This window comes from Gossypium hirsutum, chromosome A06 (genome assembly GCF_007990345.1).
Source record: "Gossypium hirsutum isolate 1008001.06 chromosome A06, Gossypium_hirsutum_v2.1, whole genome shotgun sequence".
In the NCBI taxonomy this organism is placed as follows: Eukaryota; Viridiplantae; Streptophyta; class Magnoliopsida; order Malvales; family Malvaceae; genus Gossypium; species Gossypium hirsutum.
In genome coordinates, this window is record NC_053429.1 from 75,884,456 (window position 1) to 75,894,382 (window position 9,927).

General features: G+C 34.5%; 1 non-coding gene across 1 annotated transcript; it reads left to right on the plus strand.

Annotated features, from left to right (window-relative positions):
* The first annotated feature begins 7,114 nt into the window (after positions 1 to 7,114).
* LOC121231349 (small nucleolar RNA R71) lies at positions 7,115 to 7,221 on the plus strand. The gene has a single exon (XR_005929409.1). It is a non-coding gene; the product is annotated as a small nucleolar RNA R71 (small nucleolar RNA).
* Positions 7,222 to 9,927: the final 2,706 nt, after the last annotated feature.

The window sequence follows — 9,927 nt, forward strand, 5'->3', positions numbered from 1 at the left end:
TTTCTCGAAAATTTCTAAACCGTTGTGTTTATTGTTAGAAAAAGATACAATGTTTGATTTCAACAAAGCATGTTTGGAAGCTTTTGAAGATCTGAAAAAATGGTTAATCTTAGCCCCAATAATCATTACACCTCATTGAAGCTCACCTTTTGAGTTGATGTGCGATGCAAGCGATTTTATTGTTGGAGCTGTGATGGGTCAAAGAAGAAACAAAGTGTTTCACCCTATTTACTATGCAAGTAGAACTTTGATGGGAGCCCAACTCAATTATACAGTAACTAAAAAGGAACTCTTTCCATAGTTTTTTCTTTCGAAAAATTTCGCTCATATCTTATAGGTACCAAAGTTATAGTATTTACTGACCATGCAGCCATTAAATACTTACTTGCGAAGAAAGATACGAAACCGAGGCTAATTCTTTGGAGACTTTTACTCCAAGAATTTGACCTTGAGATCCAAGACAGAAAAGGTGTCAAAAATCAAATTGCTGATCATCTGTCGAGGTTGGAGCAAGATGAGGTAACTCGATCATGTGTGCTTATCAACAAGAATTTCTCAAATGATCACTTATTTGAGGTAAATCAAATTCATGAAAAACCTTGGTTTGCTGATTTTTCCAATTATCTTGCATGTGGAATAATTCCTCAAGAAATGAAATACCAAAAAAGGAAAAAAATTCCTTCATAATAGTCGGTATTATTTTTGGAAGGATCTATTTTTGTTTAAACAGTGTGCAAATAATGTAATCCGAAAGTGTGTAGCTGAAAGTGAGATTGTTGAGATCTTTTATCATTGCCATTCATCTCCAAGTGGGGCACTTTGGAGGTTCACGTACTGCAGCTAAAATTTTGCAAGTAGGTTTCTTTTGGCCTACACTATTTAAAGATGCTTATGCTTATGTGAAGAACTGTGATAAATGCCAAAGGACCGAAAATATATCAAGGAGGAATGAGTTGCCCTTGACAAACATTTGGTAGATTGAATTGTTCGACGTATGCGGCATTGTCTTCTTAGGCCCGTTTCCTTCTTCGTATGGGAACAAATACATCTTAGTTGCTGTGAACTATGTATCCAAGTAGGTTAAAGCTGAATCATACCCTACAAATGATGCTAAGGTAGTCATGCGATTCCTACATAAGCATGTGTTTACATAATTTGGGACACTAAGAACTATTATTAGTGATGAAGGTTCTCACTTTGTGAACAAGTGGCTTAAGTGGCCACTTGACAAATATGATGTGAAGCACAAGATTGCTACTGCCTATCACCCCTAGTCTAATGGGCAAGTTGAAAGAGTGAATCGTGAAATCAAAGGTATTCTTGAAAGGGTAGTATGCCTTAGCAGGAAAGATTGGTCTCAAAGGCTCGATGATGCATTATGGGCCTATTGAACAAAATTTAAGACACTGTTAGGAATGACTCCTTATCGGTTAGTCTTTGGAAAGGCATGTCATTTGCCATTAGAGTTGGAGAATAAAGCTCACTGGGCGTTGAAGCAGTTGAACTTTAATCTTAAGCAAGCTGGTGAGAGAAGGATGTTACAACTTGATGAGTTGGAAGAGCTGAGGTTGTTTTCCTATGAGAATACCAAAATGTGTAAAGAAAGATCAAAGAGATGGCATGATAGTCATATACAACTTCACGACTTTAAAGAAGGTCAGAAGGTTTTGTTGTTTAATTCAAGGTTGAAGTTATTTCTTAAGAAGCTTAAATCCCGATGGGAAGGACCCTATACCATTTACCAAGTTTATCCTTATAGAGCTATTGAATTATACAATAATTACAGAGGTATGTTTAAAGTTAATGGTCAATGTCTCAAACACTATTGGGATGGTGAAGTTGAGTGAGTTAAATCCTTATTCAAGTTAACAGACCCTTGATTTTTCATGAACTCGTTTTGTAAATAAATAAATAATTAGAACTTATTTTCTTAACTTAGTACATTTAATTAATTTTATCTAAGGAGATTAGAACTTAAGTGGGACCACTGTGACCCCTCCAACCTTTCTTGGGAATTAATTTAATGTAATTTGTTAAGAAGAAATTTTCTAATTAAGATTTAAAATTTTTAAGTTACATTTGTTTTGTTTAAATTTTAAATTTTTATGTTAATAAAGGGGGTTAAATTTGGCCCAAGTACTAATCAGTTTTTTTTAGTAAGTTCGTAGATACAGTTTGAGTTTGAGGCCCAAGACAGCAAAAAGGAGGGAAAAATCCATACCTTGCCGCCACTCTCATTGCTTGCCGCCCAAGTAACCCTAATGTACCTAAATTTTTATGACATGTTGCCCTAATTTTTCCTTATATAAACCCCTCTCCATTCTACTAATTTTCATACCCGTTAAAGGAATTTTCTTACACCCTAAAAATCCTTAAATCTCCCTTCTATGCCGTCAGGCTCAAATCCCGAAAGAAACCCTAGTTTCTTTTCCCTTTTTATCGAAATTACTTATTGTTGCTGCAAAAAAATTGCTGAAACACCACTATCACTACCGTACATCACTATTGTTTCTGCCACACACCGCTGTTACTGTCGTACTTCGTCGTTGCCACCACACCATTATTGCCGTCGTAAGATTTCTGCCCTAGCAAGTTCTACCCACCTTGCTGATTTCTCCTTCCCCCTTTGAGCAGAAATTTTGTCAAAATTTTTGGGAAAAGATATCATGTCTCACAAAAGAACTAGATCTTCAAATACTACTCCTGAAAACCCAATTTTGATTGATGAAGAAGTGAAAGAGAGATTTGATTCAATCTTCAAGCATCAATCTATGATGCTAGAAGAAGGTTTTAACTTGAAGAGTAATGATTTGATGGTTGTTCCTATGCCGATTAGAAAGAAAATCAATGCTCTCAAGTGGGAATGATTTTGTGATGCTTGTTTACTCCCCGATGATAAACTAGTTCAAGAATTCTATGCTAGTTTGACTACGCAAGATATTACTGAAGTTATCATTCGAAAAAAAAAGGTACCTCTTACTTCTAAATCCATCAATGATTTGTTTAACTTACCTGATGTTGAAGAAAATAAGTACTACCCTATGATGAACAATATCAATTGGTATTTTCTTCAATAAGTGCTTGATGTTGTGACAAATCTGAGATCCCAATGGATTATAAGAAAGTATAGGAGCCATTCTTGGCAAAGGGAATACCTAAAACTAGTAGCAAAGGCATGGTTTTATTTCGTTCGCTGCAGTTTTATGCCTATCTCACATAGTTCCACCATCTCGATGAAACAGATGCTTTTGTTATATGCAATCTTAATAGAAAAGTCCATTAATGTTGGGAAAATTATTCTCAAGAAGATTCATGATTGTGCTAAAAAGAAGGCAGGAAGTGCTTATTTCCCATCATTAATCACTTCACATTGCTTAAGGGCCTCTGTTAAAACACAAGCAAATCTAAAGGGGTGATATATTCAAGGATGCATTACAAATTATGATCTTGAAAGACTAGTAGAGAGGGTGCATAAGCTGAATCAAGGTGAATAAAAAGAGCCAACTGAGCCAGATATCGAGGAGGCAACAGATGGAACTGAGACTAAAGCTAATTTAGTTGAACAACCAAACAACCCTAAACCAGTTGAAGGATCTGAAAACCCTGAACCAAGGGTTGAGCCAGAAGAAGAACCAGTCAGGCTAAGTGTTGAACCGAAATCTACAACTCCTATGCCAACTTCTATAAGTCCTTCAAAGAAATCGAAGTTGTCAATTTTGATAGATATGTGCAAGTTCATGCACAATCAACAACAAACTTACTGGAAATATGAAAAAATTAGATATGACTCAATTCGAAATACTTTTAAGAATATCTCTAATACTTTTCTTCCTGAGTTCCCAGATGCTATCTTTGAGACATGGACGAAAGACACTGACTATGCGAGCGGATATGGAGAAAAAAACAAGGGGAATGAGTCCAAAAAATAAAAATGGGAGATACTTATCTTGTTATTTATTTAATTATTTTTAGGTCTTTAGGAATTTATTTCTTTTGTAATTAGGATTTAATTTCTGCAGAATAAAACATAGCAAGCATTAATAAACTTAACACTTCTTTAAAAACAAAAAGACTAAGTGATGTGGTAATGGGAATGAACATGTCTAGGATTGGGTTATTAGGAAAGACTTGGTATTTAAGCAGTCTTAATGACTCACCTCCCTTTCTTTACAACCCTACCTAGTGTTCAGTTTTCATTCATTCTTTGTTCTTGCAATGAGGACATTGCTTCTTTTTAAAGGGGGTAAGGCAAATAAATTGCTTAAATTTTTAAAATTTTCAAGTATGTTTCAATCATTTCATTCATAAGTATGTTCTAATAAATAAATGTTTAGAGATATATTTTTGTTAATGAGATAGTTTGTATGCAAATATGAATGATGATTTTATCTAAGTGAAAGTATGTTATCATGAAGAATAGAATGCTTGTATGATCTTAGCCTTAGTAATGATCACCATGAAAACTTAGTTTCTCTTGAGATTAGAAATGCATGAAGGTTTATATCTTTAGAATTGACTTAGTAACTTTCTTGAGGCGAAATCCTAGGGGACATAAAAATCTAAAATGATATAAGCACTATTTCTTTGGATCGTTTGAGACTTTTCAAGCCAACCCTATGATATTAGACCCTTGAAACTGTAATTTTGAGTTTAAAGGCCTGTTTATTGCAATGAACCTACATTATAAGCCACATTACCATCTTTTTAAGTTATCCTAATTTTGTGCACCCATCTTAACTAAAGTTGTCTTGGTAATCAACATTTAAGGAAATTTTCAAAAACATGTATGTGCTCATGCTTAAAAAAAACAAAGGAAGAGCGAAGAAAAGTTTGCTCAGTCTCCAAATAGGAAAAATGTATGAGCATGAGTTCAAAATAAGTTTGGGGGTGTTCCAAAGGTTCACTTAAATAAAAAGGTTGTATTACAAGAAAACCAAGACGAAGTTAAATGTTAAGATTTTTAAAATTGAAATGTCACATCTCTTAAAATCCCTACCTTTAACCGAGCCTCGGCCTACACACGGGAGAGCACACACCCGTGTGCCGTTGACAGTTTTATTTTTCGACTTTTGCCAATTCTCATTTTTTGTGTTACCGGGTACACACCTGATTTGTTTTCAATGATCCCACAACCTCAAGCACTCCAGAACCTAAATCTGTTAAAAACCGTTAAAGCCCTTACCTTAAATGAATATCATCAAATTTGCTGTCCTACAGCACTAGTCAAAATCCTATAGTCCTTTAAGAGTTCCTATACATGAAAATTACAACCAAACCGAGTCACAGGCTCATTCATTCACTTAATCAACAACAAAAATCATACGAAACCCCTTACCTACCGCTCCAAAGTTAACAACGTCAAAATCCCCAAACGAGAATAACAGAATGGTTAACGAAACAAATGAAAATAGACAGGGAAACCCAAAGAAAAAGTCAGCAGTAAGAACTTTCTTTTGGGAAAGAGGAAACTAAAAAATTTAAGAGTGGAGAGTAGAGAAAAACGAGAGAGAGAAGAGAGGATTTTTCCCAACAACTGAAAGTCTGACAGTAGCCACCCTAGATTCACTCCACTACCCCATTACTCAGAATTTTACTAAAACTCAAATTCCTACATGGCACTAGCAACAAAATAAGTCCCTTGCTCGTGCGGGGATTCGAACTCCAGACCTCCAACATTATTTTACAAACATCTCCACTTAAACCTTTTAACCAATGTTAAAGCTTCATCAATAAAAATATCAAAAATTTGCCCAAGTCAAAGTTTAAACTTGGGACCTCTCACACACATCCAGAACACTTAACCACTGAAGCAGATACACACTTGTGTAACAATTTATCAGAATCAAAACATGAAATTTGGGGCGTTACATGGGTCATTCAATTTCAGTGGCAGTTTGTTCTTCAAGAATGCACTGCACTCCTTTGTCAAGGCAACAGTCTCAAAGTCACTCAGTCGTTTCTTCTTGGATAGTATATCCTTCATAAACTTCACATAATTTGGCATTTGTTCTAAAGCCTCCACCAACAGAATATTGATGTGTAACTGCTTCAGAACATCTAAAAACTTCTTGAATTGCACCTCATGTTTCTGCTTATGTTGCTGCAATCTTTGCGGTTATGGAAGTGATAGAACTTTCTGTTAAACCGGATAACTCTTCTGAGTAGGTAAATCTGCATCCAAAAAAGATGTTAAAGTATCTGAATTAACTAAGTTAGGATTTACCTTGTCAGCCTTTGCAGATTCTAATTCCTTTGGTGTAGGAATTCCAACAGCTGGTTGATTCTTCTCAACAGGCTTATCTCCGACATCAATCAATCAGGGTTCCAAAATTTTACCACTTTGTAATGCCACTGCCTTGATATGTTCTTTACCAAAATTTCTTGGATTCTCAGTATCGCTCAACAAGGTTCTTTGCAGTCTATTACAAAGCTCCATAACTAATTGACTCATTTGGTTTTCCAAATTTTTCAATGTTGCTGTTTGGCTTTGGATCGCCATGTATGCTTTCAACAAGCTTGCCAAGCTATTTGATGCCTTAGCTTGAGGTGGTTTGGGATCTTGTTGATTAAACCCTTGAGATTGGTTGGGTCTATGCTGCAAGAAGTTATTTTCAGTCCATTTCCTTGGTTGCTCTAAGAAAAGCTAGGATGATTACGCCATGAAGGATTGTAGAAGTTGGACTAGGGTCCTTGTCCACTCCTATTTTGATGTTGGTTCCCCACATAGTATACTGACTCAGGATTTGAGGGACAATTCTCAAAAGAATGACCTTCCCCACAGTACACACAGGAAACTACTTCAAATGAACTTGGTGGCTGAACTGTAAAATTATTAACACTATTAACAATAAACTATTTTAACATAGAGAAAATAGACAATACCTAAACTGATAACGAAGTGAGGGCGTCAACTTCATGAAATCCAGCTACACTTCTTCCTGAAGCTATTCAATTTGTTGGCCATTGATAGTTATTACTCGTGATCCTCTCAATGATCTCATAAGCCTCAATATTAGACTTAGATAAAATTGCACCATTCGCAGAAGCATCTACTATCAATCTTGTATGTGTATTGAGACCATTAGAGAATGTCTCCAACTGGATACAATGAGGAATCCCATGATGAGGACACCTACAAAGTAACTCCTTGAATCACTCCCAAGCCTCATACAAAGACTCGTCATCCAATTGTTGGAAAGTTGTGATCTCATTCCTCAACTTAGCATTTTTGCTAGGCGGAAAATACTTAATCAAAAATCTCTCTACTAATTCTTGCCCTGTAGATATGGACCTTAGTGGCAATGAATTGAGCCATGCTTGTGCTTGATATCACAACAAGTACAGAAACAACTTCAACCTCAGTGCGTCTTCAGTCACACTATCTATCTTGAATGAATCACTCACCTTTATAAACAATTGTTGGTGGAGATGTGGATCTTCTGTGGGCATACCACTGAATTGGCCCACCGTTTGGAGTATTTGAAACATCACTGGTTTCAGTTCAAATTGGGTTGCCTCAATATCTGGCCTTTTAATTCCTGGATTTAACTCATTGAAAAGTGGCACAGCATATTATCTGATGCATCGATCCTATCATCGGTAATAAGGATGGGATTTCGTACATAATCGGCTTCATTACCTTGGTCTTGATTCTGATTTCTAAGGTCCATCTCGACTTGTCTTTGAGCTGTTCGTTCACGTCTTCTTTTTCTGAAAGCTTGCTCAATTTAAGGGTCTACAAAGAGTAAATCGATAATCTAATCTATGCTCATAAACACATGAAATGATATCACAAAATTAAAAAGAATAAGTTAGTAATTTTAGAAATAAATCAAATTGGAAGTAAATAATTTCACAAAAAGAAATGATTACGGCAACAGTTAACAATTCCTAGTAACCACGCTAAAAACTTGTAACGCGTAGGTTTGTGCAAGTGTACAAAGTTGTTATCAAGTAATAAGTATCGAGTTATCATCTCCACAGGGATTGTATTTGTGTTAAATCACTTAATTGTAAAATTATACTAACAACTTGGTAAATAAAAAGCAATATGGTTGAGAAGTGATGATTAAAATTGAATATATTAAACAAAATACAGTGATCCCTAATGTAAATTATCCTAAGTATGAAAACTATATGAATGAAATAGATTTTAAAAAAATTAAACACTTTTTACAACAATTATAACATAAATAAACTAGGACAATTACTTTAACTAAACTCAACTTATTATCAACATGCTTAATAACATTCAGAAAAACATTCTATGGAAACTCGGTCTTTCATGAGTTTGGAAACCATATTAGGTCCTTTTGAAATCCTTTACTTAGTAAATAAACATTTTACTAATCCTTATTTACTAAGGATTTCCTAGTATTCGTGTGAGGTAACAGTGACGTGTTAGGTTTGAAACAGTTTAATCACACAAATCTTAAAACTATGTAGATAACAGAGCTTGGTTAGAGTTGTTATGCAACCTGCATTTTAATTAGGTTAGGAGCTAAATTGAGCATGCACATTTCAATTATGCATCCATTAGTCGTCGTCTGGCTAGGATCGCTCAGCTAATTCAGGTGCATTTCAATCATGTATGAACAAAATACAGATTTGATTTTAATTGAAAACATGATCGATTGAGGCACAAACATTATAAGCATGAATCAAATAAATATTATTTAATCAAAGCAATCATCCTAGCTTAAATAAAATTAAGCTAACATTGTTGTAAACAAGAACAAAGAACACATTGCAAACATTTTTAGATTAAATTAAAGAAAGGAAAGATTAAACCCAAATCAAAGTAGCTGTCACCCAAGACTCTGACTGACTAAGCTCATTCGCTTCTTTACTTTTCTCCTTTGCTGATGGCTCTCCAAGGTGGCCGACCAAGGGCTCCTTAAGAGGCTTAATTGCTAATATCTCTATGAAGAGATGATGCTAGGTGTGGGAAATGGAAAAGGCTAAGAGAATTTGGAGAGAAGAAAGAATGATGAATGATGAGGGATGATGGATTAGGAAATGAAGGGGTCTTATTTATAGGTGAAGAGAAGAGAGTAGTTTGCTAAAAATAGTGGATGTTAACATCTTCAAATCTCCTCAAATGGTGGTCGGCTATGCTTAGTAGCTTTTGACTTGATTCTCAGGACTAGGACTCAGTCAATTGTAAATCTTCGGGCAAATCTCCAATTTCTTCAACACTGCAAGGACCTTGTGTAATCAAACCAAAAAGTGGCTTAAAAGAAGAGCCAAGTGTAGCCAAATTTCGGTCGACTTGGTCTTCAATTCGGACTGTTTTGTAATCCAACAAAACAATTAGACTTGTCCAAAATAAATTAATAAGTTAAAGGACCAAAGAATAAAACTTAACCTATTTAAATAATTAATTAAAACCCAAATTAATAATGAAATATTTTAAAATGAATTATTAAATATAATTTTATATTTTGTTATTTAATTTAATCATGCATGGCCCATTTTATATCTTAAAAATATAATATTCTCAAATCAATATAAAATAAGCCATTTTATGCATGAAAACTATATAATAAAGCATAAAATCACATTTTAATAATTTCTATGTCCTAATTTCATATTCTCACATATTTCATTAATTTATTTAACAATTACTTAGTTTTAACAATGAATTTAAGTAAAAAGTGATAAATTACATTAGAAAAATCTTATATATTTTTTAGTTTACATAATGTCTTACTATGCTAGCTTTATATATATATATTAATTAAATGGTTGTTTTTAGTAAGTTTAACATATGGGTTAAACTAGGGTAAAATTTTGAACATGTACGCATGTAGTGGTATGCCTTGTAAATGATGAAATTTGCTTGAGATGGATGCTTGAAGTGGTTGGATTGTATTGGGTATGTCTTAGTGCAGAACATGGTAAATTTGGGTGACAAATGAGGCTAGG